The sequence below is a fragment of the Nipponia nippon genome, unplaced genomic scaffold, assembly GCF_047370975.1.
Source record: "Nipponia nippon isolate SJK-2023a ecotype South Korea unplaced genomic scaffold, ASM4737097v1 scaffold_10, whole genome shotgun sequence".
Lineage (NCBI taxonomy): Eukaryota > Metazoa > Chordata > Aves > Pelecaniformes > Threskiornithidae > Nipponia > Nipponia nippon.
The window spans coordinates 18,257,083-18,272,772 of NW_028262291.1; the positions used below are offsets into that span (position 1 = coordinate 18,257,083).

Consider the following 15,690-nt stretch of genomic DNA (forward strand, 5'->3'; position numbering starts at 1 on the left):
ATGAAGGAAAGAGTGCAAAGATCTTGCAATATTTGCTGTAAATGGGTTGTTATGGTGAACATTCCTGTCAACAAGTTCATTAGCTCAGAGATCCACGAGTGAACAGAAACCAAAAAATATGTTTAAAAATTCAAGAATAGATTAATGGATAATATTTTGCAATCTTTGTCTAGCTCTGCTTCTCGCTGAGAATTAGTAACTTTACTCCAGGCCAGATTCAAATAGTCTTACTCATGCAGAGCAGCACCATGTTTTATGAGTAACCCTAGTGATATTTAGGGCTGTTTTTTGGAATAAGATTGGAATCAAAGAAAGACAGTGGGAGGCATGGGCTGAATCACCTTGATTAAGAAGTGTAAGATTGTTGTTTTTATATGTGTCTATATAAATAAACATAAGAGGAATAAGGAGGGATACCTGGATTGACAGGCATGTGAGTGAATTTATAAACATCTTCTTGCAACATACAGCAGACTCCTCTTAACAGAAGAGGACAACACCCAGAAGTTACTTAACATCAGGAAAAGAGGAATTCGCACCTTCAGAAACAATAGAAGATCAGGCCATTTTGTGGGTTTTACTCTCAACAATTCTGGCTGCTGCCTCTGATATTACATAAGGTCTACGCTGCTCTTCATAGAAGTGATGGATGAAGTTTTCAGAGCTGCCCAAACGCCTTGAAAGCATATGGTCCATTTTCCAAAATAATAGGGTGCTTGGGATTCTAAATCCCACTGAATTTCAGCACTTCTGGGAATGGGCTCATTAGCTTCTAAATCAGTGTGCATTTTCCAGTTTGTTATGTTCCCCATTTCATTTTATCTCAGGACTTCAGCCATCAGCATACGTCAATAACAAGATCATCAAATGCGGTATTAAAAATCAAAAGCACAGTTATGCCTGACTGCTCTGTCAAAATGCCTCCAAGACCCATCATGGAGACCCGATGTTACCAGTGAGCAAGGAAGGAACCAATTCAAAGCTTGCAGATGTAAAGGAAAGTCCACTCATTTCTATGGACTTCAGTGGGGCTTGGATCAGGCCCTGGAAGAATAAGGATGACATAAAAATAACATGACGTCTGCCAGATTCACCAATATGCTCTGATGTTTTGCCCGGCCCAATGATGCAAAGCAGATGGAGCGTACTGACAATCCTGGCCCACTTCAATCACTTATTCTGTCTCTCAGATTAGTTTTCATCAGGCGTTTTATTCATGGCATAAATACATTTATCTCATTAGTGCTTCTGCTACAGTATTTCAGAAGAAAGATCACCACTTTCTGGCTTTATCAGAAGAAAAGTTTCCATATTTTATCACTTGGTGACTACCAATTTTCAACGGGGTTTCTAAGATGCTTATTAGCAAGCCTCTGAGTTTTGCTGTAATTAATTGTAATGAATTGGGTTTAGCTGTCTTTGCCGTACTACTTTGGCCCAAGCAGATTGCACAATTGAGCAGTTTCACAGTTGCAGCCTCAAATAAGGCATTAGGACAATTATTCTGCAAAATACAAAGCTTATTTTTAAGTTTAAGCACATGCTTAAATCACGTCAAAGCTACCACAAATAAATATCTATACATTTTGCTGAATCAGTACCACAAGATGCATTTAAAAGAAACTAGCCCACTGAGAAAATTACCCAGCTCTGTCCCTACCCTCTCCTGCCTATTGCTACACAAAAAGGGGCTAAAATCCATGGGGGAATACTTACACGAGGAGGCTGTGCACTCAGTGTCTCAGAAAACAGAAAAGGTATTGCCCTGTCTGACAGTATATGCCAGTATCAAGCAAAAAAGACGTAATACAGGCTGGGCTTTTAGTATGCATGATTATAATAAATGCAGTCATTAATACACATTAAAATTTGCTGAATGACTGAGAACTTAAGTAGATTGGATGATGTCCCTCAAAAAGAAATAATCTATATTTGGCTGGTAATTCGTTTCTTCCGAGATGTTTTTGCTTGACTCTGCACATATTCCTCATTGCAGAAATAACTTGGGTGATTGCTGCCTTGCTCTAACCTCAAGCCAGCTAACCCGGGAGTAAGCATTAGTGCTGAACGGCCAGATCCGAGTTTCCATATCCCCATCAGACTCATCTCCACAAAAATGTCCCAAACTACCTGGAAAATGGCTGCACTGCTCAGAGCTTGCTCCCTGGCACAAGGACCTGAACGCATTCACACCACGTAAGGGTTGAATTTGCCCCGATGTGAGTGCCATCCTGCACACGTTTGCACCCACATTTCGCAGGTGTTTCCAGTCCACGTCCTGCTCATCAGAGCTGAGCATGGCTTGGTGTGTCTCCTCCCTGGAGGGACAATCTGCTGCCAGCTACAGCACAGACGATCCGCAGGTTTTGGCCTGCAGTGGCACATGTGTGATGGCGCTCGAGCACACGAAGAGATGAGGGATAACATACAAATGCATAAGATCAGGCACAACACTGACACACAAGCCTGGGTTACCTCTAAAATGAGTATTTACTTTACAGTGATCATTCATGTTTTAGAGGTGAAAATTGGACTGCATGCAGAAGGATGGGTAAGGCACTGAGACGGGACATGCCACACACAGCTTGGCCAAACTCTACCCCTGGCTGTAGCAACGGTCCGGCTGATTTACAAAGGCAAAAATTTAACCCTTTGTACCCAAATTCTCCCTCTGAAGAGAAAGGATTACAATACTTGTCTCATCTCGCTTGTTGTCTCTCTGGACTGTAAACGGATCCGAGGCAGGAACAGTCTCTCTATGAGCACAGCCTCACCACAGTCAAGTCCTAGCCATGGCTGAGGGTTTACACATCATAACTCTTGTTCCTTCAGACTGAACTCAAATTTGCCATGTCTAATTTTGTCCTGTTGCTCCTAACATTATAGCACTTGGCCATACTTCCTCTCCCATCCATTCTGTTTATTTGTAGAAAGGAAGAAATGCTACAGGATAATGGTTTCCTGCTGCTACATAAAGGCTAAGGCAGAGTCAAGATATTGGTGGAAAACAAATAGTGAGGCAAAGCTGAAATGTTTATTTTCCTATTGGGGTGCAGTGATGCTGAGACCATATCTTATCGCAGCACATTTTAACTCTGCTGCACCAATACCACCACCTAGACCCAATCAACCAATGGAAATCCAGTTCCTCAGTCTTTTGGGCAGATTTGAAAGTCCTAGTCTTGGGTACTTCACAATGCGATGTAGATGCAGTGAATAAAAGGTTGAAATACTATGGAGCTGTCCTAAATATACCAGCAGAGAGTCCCTTTACTATGTGAATGAGCAGACCATTAGCAAGGGACAGGGATGCGTTACCTCCATGTAAGCTAACAGCATGGTTGCTACCTCTAGGAACTCACCAATTCTGAGGGAATCCAGCCAGGAGAGTGATTTCCCATCTGATCGCCTACAGAAATCTCTCTTCTGCCTTCCACTGTGCTTGGTCCCACTCCTGGGCACTATGGAGAAACAAGAAAAGCTTCAGGAAAACACATCTATATGACAGCTATGCTGCGGTCTCTGTTCAATTTGAAAGCAAGTCCTCGGCCCCAGATGCCTCAATGACTCCTGCTTCATGCCCTGGCCCAGCCATATTTATATATCTTGTTTGTTTTTGGAGGCAGAATATATTTTATGTGTTTTGCATGACCTTGGGTGAAGCAACCTCCTCTAAGGTTCCCCCATTCAGACAGGACTATAAAACAACTGTCCCTGTTTTCCATGAAGACTCTGCCCAGTAGCAAGAAAAGCGCTATCAAGAGATTATTCAAAGCTCTCAGAAACAGCCACTGGCGTAGATTTAAGAGGCAGCAACGTAGAGACTGTAAAACATGTTTGATGGAGCATTTTACACCACTTTAAATTTGGAATTCTTTGGAGAGCATCTGAGAGTTTTTCAAGAAACAAACACAACCCTCATCCCCCATGCACATACACACAAAAAGCTCCTTCATCGCACGGGAAGCCAGCATCCTGAGGCTCTGACCTCAGCTCACTCCTCGACTTTATCAATCACATTATATAATCAGTGCAGACTGAACAGCATTTGGAAAGTGGGCTGTGTTGGGTTTTTTTCTTTCTTTTTGGGTTTGTTTGGGGGTTTTTTTTTGTTTGTTTGTTTGTTTGTTTGTTTGTTTTCCCCTCTCCCCCCATCTAGGGTATTTGAGGAAGAAAGTCTGTAGCTGGGACATGGCTTGGGAAGGATCTAATGAGAGCTCTTAGCTCACTAAAATGAGGTGCTGTAGCAGTATCTTAATTGGAGGTTTGGAGATTTCCTTCCCCTGGGGTAGATTCTCAGAATATTTTGAGGTTGTCTCTTTGGAAATGTATGATGAAAAGGTAGTTTTGCTGCTTCACAGATTCTTCGTATCCTTGCCTCTCAGTAATTGAGTGAGAGCTAAAACCACCGTGCAGGATAAAACCCAAAGGGACAGTCCAAGTTATAACAGCATGAACCGGCGAGGTGCTCAGTGTCAGCACATCGGGGTAGCACCCTAGCAGGCACAGCCCCTCGAATCCTGCAGCTGGGAGCAGTGAGCCCCACCACCTCCACTTTCACCTCCACAGCGTGACCAAATCCAAACCTCCACACTGCTTGGTGGAGGAGCCAGAAGCCCAACGTCCATTCTCTATCCCCGTGACATTTTCACAGGAAAACCGAAATAAATTGGCTGAAGATGAGAGATGTTTTGACTAATTTTCACAGCTCACCCTCACTTCGTCCTTCCCCTGCACATCCATTCACAGCCACTCTGAAGCCTTCCCGAGCTTCATCACTCAACTTTCTCTGCTCTCCACGCTCACGGATTGGTACAACATTTCCCACACACTCTCCCTGCAGTCTGAAAACAGCCTTTGCTTGAAGTCCATGCTCGAGCCTTGTCAATGGCAAGGAGACTAATTTCATCTCAGCATTCAGTGCTTTATTAGCGGCTTTCCCAAATCCCAGATCCCCTTCACCATGAGCAAAGTGCTCACAGTTTTAATCTGGTGGCAGCCGCCTCAAATTATGTACCACTGTATTTCAACCAACTGCAGGTGGATTTCTCTGCTTAGCTCAATTCACCACACATTAACACACAAATTAACAAACGATACTTAAAACATGCCCTCTCTGTAAAGCCACCACTATTACTGTCAGTGTGGGCAACAGGAGTGATGCTCGCAGCAGAGCAACGCAGACATCTAGCAATCCTGCTTAGATCTTGTAGTTTATTATACAGTTAGAGATATGTGACTACTGCAGACAAAACAAAATCAGAGCCAAAACTTCACTTAAAATCTCCAAAAATCCAAATCTTTATTATGAGTCAAAGAAGTTCAACTAATTCCATTCATTTTTAAACACATTCTTTGTTACTTCCTCTCAGCTGGAAGCAGATACACAGAGGGAAAAACCCTTCTGATATACTCGCAGCCTGACCTAAGTTGTTCTTACAAGATTTCCAACTTCTGTTCTGCATCAAAGACATGTATTATCCATGAGCCATCAGCAGGGACAGAACCCAAGACTTCGAGCAATAAAAACCACAGGGTTTTTTTGCTATTGGAGTTAAAGGGCTAAAAAATGGGGTAAATCCTTGCAGCTTCCTCTAGGTGCTAGAAATGAAACCCTTAAGCACTACAGATACTACTAACTGTAGGGGAACCTGATGTATTTAACTAATAGATTCGGTCACTATATTACATCAGTCATCCTTATTACAAATGGGCTTTTCACTGAGGTCGCTGGGAGTAGTCTAAGATCATGTACATGTATAAAACTGGACCCTTAAACCACATGTGAGCCCTGTGAGGTCACACTACTGTCTCCATTTTATAAGTGAGGAAATGCAGGTACACATCTGCAATTACAGTTTTGGATACTTCTCTGGACCGAGGTGCAGTTTTCACCCCTTCAGTTGAGTTTATTGTCACAAAACACCAACAATGTGGCCTTTTTGCTTGGTGTTTCTGATTTCTTTCTGTCTTTGCACACTCTGTTGCTTCCCAGAAGCTTCACCAGCTTCACCCCCAGCACAGCACCCACCTAGGCAGCAGCTCTGCCTGCGCCGGGCCACCGAGTCCCCCACTGCCAGCCGGAAGGTGGTGAGCAGTCACCCAGCTGAGAACCTGCTCAGAGCCAGAGGAACCTGAGCCCCTTTCTCAGGTCTGCCATTTCCCTCTCCTGAGTGGCCACTGATGGGACCTCTGTGCTTCAGCCGTATAGACCAGATAGTCCTTCATTTCTCCTGATTTTTACGCTGCCCATCTAGAAGACAAATTCTTCTCTTCCCCGCTTTTGTACAGCAGCAGATGAAATGAAACGTTAATGTCAGCTGGAGCCCCTTGGCACTATTAATAAAAACAACGACAATAACAAGGGAGGTTTGCGAATTAGCAACCCTTGCTACAAACAGAGATACACCCAATTTAGCACAAATCATCGCAAGCTCTTGCCTGCTTAGTGGCTATTTTAATCACTGGTGACTAATGCCTGTGAGGGCTATTCCAGGGTTTGACGTGCCTCAAATACAAGAAAAAAGGGAAATCTTGTGGGGAGAGAGGGGAGAGAAAGAGGGTGAGAGAAGGAATTGGCTGAAGCCAAAGGTTCATCACCAAAAAGCGTTCGGCTCATACCACCCATTTCGCTGCTGTTGCTACTGCTTTTGCTGGGGTCACTGGCTAATTCCTCCTCTGAATAACAGCATCGTTTCTCTTCTTTTGGTGTGAATCTAAGAAAAACAGTCATGCTCTGGAACACAAACAAAGGCTACCTGTCCTTTCCTTGGTTATGGAAATGGAGGTCAGCCTTTTTATTTTTGAAGGGGGCAGAGTAAAGGAGCTGGAATGCTGCTTGGCACACCACCAGAAAGGAAATCTCTGCTTAAATATTTGACGGGAAGAGAAAAAAAGAGAGGAGAGGAAACAATGCAAAGGGGGGTGGGGAGAGGGAACTTTTGTTTCATGCGGAGGAAAAGGGCTGCACGGCAAACGAAGCCGCAGATCACCTCTGCACCAGACAGTGCTGCACTTTGCCTTCATGGAGTGAGCTCCTTTCAGTCAGACCAGTCCACTTCTTTTTTCCATCCTAGCTTTATAAGGACTAAAGGAGTTTTCCTAGTTGAGTAAAGCTGAACAAATTGCCACCAAGCACCAAGTCCCTCAGACGAGGCACATGCATTTTCCTAAGCCACACTGATCTTTTTTTTTCCTGGAGTAGGTTAAGGCTTACAAGCACTTGCACCCATCTGACAATGTCCAGATCACATCAAGCAGAACTTTGAAAAAAATTGTCTGAAAAAGTTTTGAAAAATAATTTGAATTGTAAAAAAAAATGCAGGGTACAAAAAAGACGTTCTTTTGGAGCTAAAGGGTAAGACAATGTTTGATGAGTGACCAAAGTAAGATTTGGCCTACAGAATCCAACCATCATCATTATTTATCTGAAGGCCATCAGAATAGGAGACCAGGACTTCTGCTTTCTCTGGTGTACTTCATCTGACCAACCAGCAGCATAAAAGCCCTTTACTCAGGTCATGCCTGAGTAGAAAGCCACCCCTGAGTACCCAACACCGCTTCCTTCAGTACCTGCTAATTTCATGACAGCTGAGGAACCCCGTGAACTCTCCAGGGCTAAGGCGGTAGAGACGCAGCAAAGTAAAAAGCCTGGGAGACAAATATTGCAAATGGTAGGACAAGAGTTCAAAAAAGTGCAGCATACCATTCCTGTTCTTTGAGGGCTAATGTGCAGCACAGCTTTTAAATGGAAGATGTGGGGAGACTGGTTCAAGTCCTCCAGTTGACTTCTTTCTACTACAGCATTGCAAACGCACATATACCTTGTGGCTCCATAAAATCTTTACGTTCACTCAGGTCACTGCAGGTTTAGTTTTACAATGTTGGAGGCTCCGAACAGGACTGATCATAAACAGCTGCTTCTGGTTTTTACTAAGGGGGAAATCTTTTTTGTTTATTGCTCTTGTGGCTACTGAGTACTAGCACTGGAAAGCTAGTCATCTAAGTTGCCTTGGACCTATTTCTCAAAGTCTTCTTTTTTTTTTTCAGTACATGTTTGTTTACCAATGTGGCTCCAGATTGTTGGCTAAGATTTGTAGACCCCTGGTGTAGCTACAGGAAATATTTCTAAAGTGTTCCTTTTCTGAGAAGTCTGCAGTTTAAATAACCATCTCTTTCCATGAGGCTTTTGCATTGGCTAGTTGCACTAGAAGTGCTTTCTCTCTCCTTTCCCTCCTCTCCACCTCTCTGTCCTCCTAAGACATATTTTGAAGATAGTGAAGATATCACCTCTGTAGATGTTGATAACTTGGAGCTGCCTCCACCCATCACGTGGCAGAGCCAAAGTGTAAGTCCAACTTCGGCTTTTGCAATTCTTGAGCTGTTTCACTTGGCTCTTCCAGTTGTTACTCCCCATATATTTTTCCTCAAACAGTAGAGGTGACAGGCTGCCTGCGTGTACTTGTACTTCACAGATCAGACATGAACCTCCTAATGAGACAAGAGGAGGAACTGGAAGTTCTGTGAGTGGCCATGGTTGGGAAAGCTCACATGTTCACCAATAACCTCTCCAGGGAAAGGCACCCTACAGCTTGTTCTGGCCTGCAACTTGCCAGGTACTCCTGAGTACAGCATCTTCTGTGGTCACTCCATCCTGGGCCAGATTTTCAGGAGAACTCAGTGCACTGAGATGCAGTGTTTGTGGTTTCACAAAAGGACCCTTTGGAAACCTGGTCTGTATTTGGGTGCAAAGAGGTACTCTCTTGGAAATCTGGTCCTAACAGTCACAGAGAACACTGGAAAAATTACTTCTGCTTCTTTTGACATGAAGCGTGACTTCTGCAGGTGCTGCAAGCTCTGATTTAGCTGTTTCATCGAGGACTGTGCTCTGCCAGGTGGTGAGGAAAACTTGAATTTTCCGTGTTTTTGTCATCCAGAGATGCAGGGGTTCCATGTATAGAAATGTATCAAAACCAGGAGGTTCCAGCCCTAACTCAGCTGAACTTTCAAAGCTGCTTGGAAACCTCATTCACATTAAACTTTATGGGAACTGGACATCCAAATTCCCTAGGTGGCTTTGCAAAACACAGCTGTAACTAATTGCTGTGCAGAAAGGTTTGGGGAAAAGATTTTGATCTAGAAAAGGAGAGAGAGATTTCAATGCCAAAAAAGCTTTTGCAATAGATCCTCACATGGTATCCACAGAGCCGATTCTGGGCTACCTCTTCAATGAAGTAAATGGAGCCATTTTATAATAGCTAATCCTCTCTCTGTAACTCTTTATGTGCCTGCAGAGGTTATAAACGAAGTAGGAGAAAGAATTTCTTTTGCGGAGTTTCTAGTAATCCCTGCCACTGCAAACTACGGGGCTGAAAGGTTGAATAAATCAAAACGACCAATGAACAATTCACGCCCAACTCATTCCCATTGAAGAAATTGTCACATTCCATCAGTGAGGCTGGTAAAATCTGTGACCATCTCAACCCTTATCAAGCCTTAATTTCTTCTTCCTGTTTTGGCAATAATTTAACTTTAAAGGTCACAGAGCAAAATGCTCAGAGTCAGGAAGCAGAGGAGTTCTGATTTGATAACAACATTATTTAGCCCCACGAAGCCCCACTTGGTATTTTCTCCTCCTTTGTTCCTTTTCAAGACCATGATCCATCTTCCACTGAAGACAATGGGAGTGTTTCCACTAAATTTAATGAGACTTGGATCAGTCCCTAAATGTCAGTATTACTCTATTAATATTTATGCTGTTGGAAGTATGTCAGAAAATATACAGGATGTGCAGAGTGGCTGAGTGAGCTATGAGAATCATAAATTTTCCTGACTTAGTCATTTCTTCACAAATCCTTAACATTTCTAATCTAACCATCGTAATAATAAAATAGCAGGATTGTAACCTTCTCCTCTTACTGTACAAACCTTTCTCCTCTGTAATCTGTCTGAGTTGGCTCCAGAGCTGAAAAATCATCTGCATTGCAACTCCCTATCTAGCTCATGTCTAGTCTCTCTCTAACACACATAAAATAAAACTGTTATTTTAGAAGTTGCACATTAAGTGGTCAAAATTAAAAGGCTCTCAAAACCAACAAGCTGTATGATTTACAGTCTTTAAAGATCCTTAGCTTAGCAGCCTTCACAGCCTTCAAACGGGGAAGCTGAGGAACTAAACCTGTTATTGCAAGGCCCCCACAAACATGACAAGTGGCAACCGCTCTGAGAAGGTTTCTCCAGGCTGTTTTCCTTGGGGTTTCCTCTCAATGTCAGGAAAGGGCCAAGTAGTGTGGCAACAAGGGGAGCCTGCTAGCTTGCCATGGGAATGCCTGTCACTGCAGGGTGTGTGGCAACCACAGCAGTCAGACCCTCTTCACGCAGCTGCTTCAACCTCCCCGTTGATGGAGAAGTGATGGGCAAAACAGTCCCAAAGGCCTGGAATTTCTGTTTCCCTTGAATAAGTCCCCAGACAGCTGGATTCCTCCCTGCCTCGCCGCCCCTTCTCAGCGGGCAGTGCTTGCCTGAGTGGGTGGAGGAATGTGGGCAAGCTCACAGCATAATAGTCAACTGACCACCAGAGCTGTAGAGTAAGGTCACTGGGGAAAAACAGTCATTGAAGAATGCAGCTGAGCTATGCCCAAGCTATGCGGGAGGAGGCTTTGTCTCCTTTGGCATGCTGAGTCTGGCCAGGGCCACAGACAGGATGGCAAGGGGCTGGGAGGCACTGAGAAATGGGCAGAATCTGGCCTAAAGAGATGACCTGGAAGGTGTGGCTGCCAGATACATTTGCAGGACATCACCTCCTAACCCTGCTTAGCTACCCATGGGTTGGTCTAGACTGAAGAGTAGCATGAAAGAACATGGAAATTATGTACAAATGAGCTAGGTGGAACATCAAAAGATTAATACAAGGTAATTCTGCGGTACTGTTGGAGATATGCTGCTTCCAGGATCCAGATTAACCCATTGCAGACTTAGAAATACACTCCAAGAGGCTGAATCACACCATGGTTGAGGTGGAAAGGGACCTCCTGAGGTCATCTTGTCCAATCTGCCGTGCTCAAGCAGAGTCACCTAGAGCCGGTTGCCCAGGACAATATAATGAACTTCAAGAGAAAGCTGTTCAGTGTGCCCAACTGTCTCAAAAAAAATCCAGGAGACTTTCAGTGGCCACAAGACACTTGTGCAGTATCTAGCAGTCACCTCAGGGAAGTGGGGACACTGCCACATGTTTGGAGAGCACGGAAGAAGTCGAAATGAAAAAAAAGCTGTCCATAACCTCCTCTCAAGGGTACCAGAAATAGAACATGAGCACATTTCTATACCCCAGCTTGATAAAGGTGGTTAAAATATCATCTCCTGAGATCCCCCATTTGTTTCCTCTCTAAATCTTTAGCTCTCCAACCTCCAAAGCACAATCTTAAGAACACACCAGAAGAAGAACATGATCTAGGCTGGGAAGGATGGCAACGTGGAGAAAGCAACCAGCAGATGTGCCTTTGCACATTACTCTGTTCATACCTTGCTGATTAAAACTCCCACCTCAAATCAGCATCCTTACTCTCAAGATTACCAGACCTCGCCATCAGGATAGCCAGTTTCCTTTTCTGCTCAGCATTCAGCAGCTCAAAGGGTAGATTTCTCCTTATGTGAGCTGAAACGTGTACACCAAGCTATTTTTTCCTGGCTCAGCATTATTTGTTGTTTAACTTGCCCTAGCAGTACCTTAGTTTATTAAGTGAGGCAAGGTTTGAAGACAAAGGTAGTGTCTTTTATTGGACCAGCTGATACTGCTGACCTTGCTACAAACTGCTCCTTGCTTATGATCATAGACAATCACAGCTACAGCAACACTTCTAGGGCAACTTGGCTTATTGAAGCAGTCCCACGGTTCACTGTGAACAGAAATATCACACAAACCAACTTTTCCTACTGGACCCACAAAAAAGCTCTATCTACAGAGCCCTCGATTTAGGGAAACAGAAAAAAAAAGCAAACTGGAGAAAACCACTCTCTCGCTAATCCAATATCCTACTTCCAACAGTGACCAAGATCAGATGCTTAAGAAATGCCAGAAAATCCACATCTGGGTGGATTTTCTTTTGTATCTGGGCAGTGATCTGTTCCTAGGGGCAGTTTCCTCTGCTCCTGTGAAGCCAGCAGTCCAACTTCTCAGCTTGAGCCTATCAATCCAAAACCCCAAATCTGAAGGATCCATTCCTTCAGGGACATTTTTGTTAGTGCAAACATGACAGTCCCAAAACATTTCTCATGTTGCTAAACAGCAGTCTATGCAAAAACAAAATCTAAGCATTAAGGCTGGGATTTTCATCGGAGCATAAAAGATTTCAGACACAGAAACTCTTGAGATGCAGGGCAGTTCTCATCAATATGGTCCCTTTGAAATTCCCACAAAAACAGCTTTTGCAACATTACTTTTAATTTCTGAAAGTATAGTAGAGCAATCAGTTCCGCAATGCCTTTGGATGAGTGTTTTATCGCTCTGGTGATGGGTGAAAGGGCAGGAAGCAGAGGGACAGGATGGAATTTGGAGCGTGACCCAAGTCCTGCCAGGACACAGGGGAGGGACGCTTTCTGAAAAAAAGAGAAGCTTTGCCATGGGGGAAGTGGGCTGCTTTGCCTCCATATCCTGTGGATCCAAACTTCCCCCTGAGCATAACATCTCTTATGAAAATATGCATGCAGACTTCTCCAAACTGCTTCCTGCTCTGCTCCAGCAGAAGGGCCAGTTCTTGACAGCCTGAGTTTTTAGCAAAAATAGGTCTACCCCTGCCACTCAGACCATATTAGTGCAGTGGAAACGAGGGAAGAATGGTGCCTGATATTATGGTTTGGCTGGAGATTTCCTGTGGAAATCTTCGACAGGAAGAAAATAAAGCATTTGATGAGACGAGCTGTGTCACAGAAAGTATCGGCTCTCCTGACTGCTTGAAGCCAAAGATTCAAATAATGACAAAACCCCCACCATTGAACCATTGTTCATATCATCTGGGAGTGAAGTTTTTCCTTCTTCTACAGAGTCAACGTTTCCTTTAGGAGAAAGATCCCAGACCAGTCCTCCTCACTACGTATCTCTTAAAAGATACTGGTGCTTCACAAAAGCAGTCTTTGGTCTTTTTCCTCTCTTTCTTTCATGGAATATTGTAGTTTTATGGATCTCATTTTGGAGCATCTTACAAGAGCTTGACTCAGAAAGCATTAAAAGCCCTTCAGAAGCTTTGGCTAAAACTAAATCAAATTTTGAGAAGTGCTTGTGTGACTTGAGTTAGTATTTCAACTCCTACAACAATTTATTGCTTATGAAAAATATCATTCTCCTTGAAGCGTTCAAAAGTGTTAACTAAAACTGCTGTTTTCAGCAAGAATAGTTTGGAATTATCCATTGTAGCATTGAAGGCCAGACTATTAAATAAGTCATTAATTTCTTAGTTGTTTTGGAGCCCACCCTCTCTAACCATTCACCAAGTACTCAGTGAACCTCCCTGAAGTCCTTATCAGGCCTGAAATTATAACAAAACTTGAAATTTGAGGAATTTTTGCCAAGTTTTGAAACTTGTATTGGGATGAACTCAACATTTACAGTCACTCTGGGCCACCAGTAGTTCTTTCAGGCACTTTTTTTGTTAGAAAACATAATATGCTAGGAATTTAAACAAAGGTGATGTATCAGCAAATGACCCTCAGACACTGTGATCTCATCTCCCAGCCACTCAACATTTGGGAACAGGAATGAGGTTTGTTGCCCTTTAGCAACAGACCAACAAAGCAGACAGTAGTTAAAATACTCATACCATTTGATGCACAAACATATTTTCTCAAATCTGCCACCTCCCTTCCTTTCTCACCCCAGAGAAGATACAAATGGACTATTTGGCATCTAATAAAAGTTCTGTGAAGCAAGAGGAGGCACATAAGCAACCATTTTTGGTTTAGACATGGAGTCAAATACTCAGCACCTAATTTTTCAAGTATTAACTGCAGGAGAGTATCACCAGCATTATAATAAGCTCAGTTACAATCTGGGCAAGCCTTTGGGGAGTTCTTACATGGGCAGCTGGAACCGCACGGCCCCAAGGGCTCTTGCTCAGGAGAAAGCAAGTTCAAAGCCCTCGAGCCTGGAAGCAAACCTGGCGTGTGAGCTGGTGACCCAGTTTCGCTCCTCAGTCTGCATTTGATGTTTTAAGCACTTCAGACCAGGGATTGTCTATTATTGTGTATGAGATGGAAAGCACCCAAGACAATGGGATCCTGTTCTCTGTTTGGGCATCTAGGATCTATTGTAATGTGAGTAAAAAAAAAAAAAAAAAAAAAATTTCCTGCTGACTTTGAGACTCTGCTTCCCATCAGGGCTTGAACCTGGTTAAGCAGGGGTCCAGGGAAATAACACAAATAAGAAAAAAAGCACTAGAACTAATGAAACTTGGTATCTGACATCCTTTCTGGGCCCAGGAAGCTTTTTCCATGGCTGAGGTTCTTCCTAAGGTCTTTTCCCTGTGTGATTTTTCATGTCTGAGTAAGTGCTGAGATCCACACCCATTAGAGGGACACGTTTCATCACCAGCTCTAAATTTCATGTTTGTAGAAACTGGATTATCCTTGAGATCTCTACCCCCTTCCCAAATTAGGTTGAAATGAGCTAAAGAGTGCTGAGGAAGGAGATGGAGGGACAAACAGGAGCACAAGTTCATACACAGAATACATTCACATAAAGCCTACTTCCTTAGGCAACTGGCTATAAAGACATGCAAAACATTTTCTCAGCTCTTGGACACTGGAATTTCATCTGGCCTAGTTTGCCTATATCCACCAGCCAAAGCAGCAGGGTTATGAACGTACCCACTAACGCACACTGCAAGAAGTTGTGCCTGGTTATCTCCTTCAGAGAGGGGATCAGGCCCCAGAAAGCTAAGGCAGATGCAGAAAATAAAGAGTGGCCTTACTAAGCCAGACTGAAAGTTCATCTCGGTATCTTGTCTCTAGCAGTGGCCACAATAAGACACCCAAGGAGGAATAAAGTTCAGTAGACATATTTGATACTTTCCTCCGGCATCCTCTTCACTTCCACCAATTTTTGCTCAGCAACTTCTTGAGAAGAATGCAATCGCTACGCACTTAGCAATCTCTACGGATTTCCCTTTGATGAAATTCTTCCCTTGAACTTATGTAAACTTATAATTCAGAGAAGTTTGCTGGGATATGAAGTTTTGCTGGGTTTGCTGGAGACATGGGCCAGTTCCAAAGCATAGCTCTTCAGCTTGCTCACCGCTGCAGCCTTGGCAAGGAAGCAATGGCTACCATGCCACATCCCAAATCGTTCCTGCTCATCTGCAGCGCACCACAGGAGAACAACTCACAGGCAGCACAGTGCAGAGCAGTGTTGACAACCATCAAGCTAGACCAGGCTAGGAAGAATTAAACCTACAAAGTCTTTCAGGCACTAGGCAATTTATGAATATAAGAAGAGGTCTTGCCCTTTTGCATTTAAACTGTCTCCCTGGATTAGATAAACTAAACCAGCTAAAGGATTTTCATCCCAGTGTAGGCTGTACCTACAAAGGGTTTTCCTGGCACAACCAAGCTGGTCAAAACTGCGACTCCCTGCTGTACTTGAACTCGCGTAACCAAGCGAGTAAACCTCTGGAGTGGAGACCTGGCTGCGATTCAGCCAGA

General features: G+C 43.6%; 1 long non-coding RNA gene across 1 annotated transcript in view; it reads right to left on the bottom strand.

The window, feature by feature from the left end:
- Nucleotides 1-516: 516 nt before the first annotated feature.
- The window catches only part of LOC148057100 (uncharacterized), a 43,465-nt gene continuing 28,291 nt past the window's right edge, over nucleotides 517-15,690 (bottom strand). Inside the window, exons 2-3 of the long non-coding RNA XR_015701862.1 lie at nucleotides 3,363-3,461; nucleotides 517-1,044 (exon numbers count right to left, since the gene is read on the bottom strand). This is a non-coding gene — a long non-coding RNA (uncharacterized LOC148057100). The remainder of the gene's footprint in view (nucleotides 1,045-3,362; nucleotides 3,462-15,690) is intronic.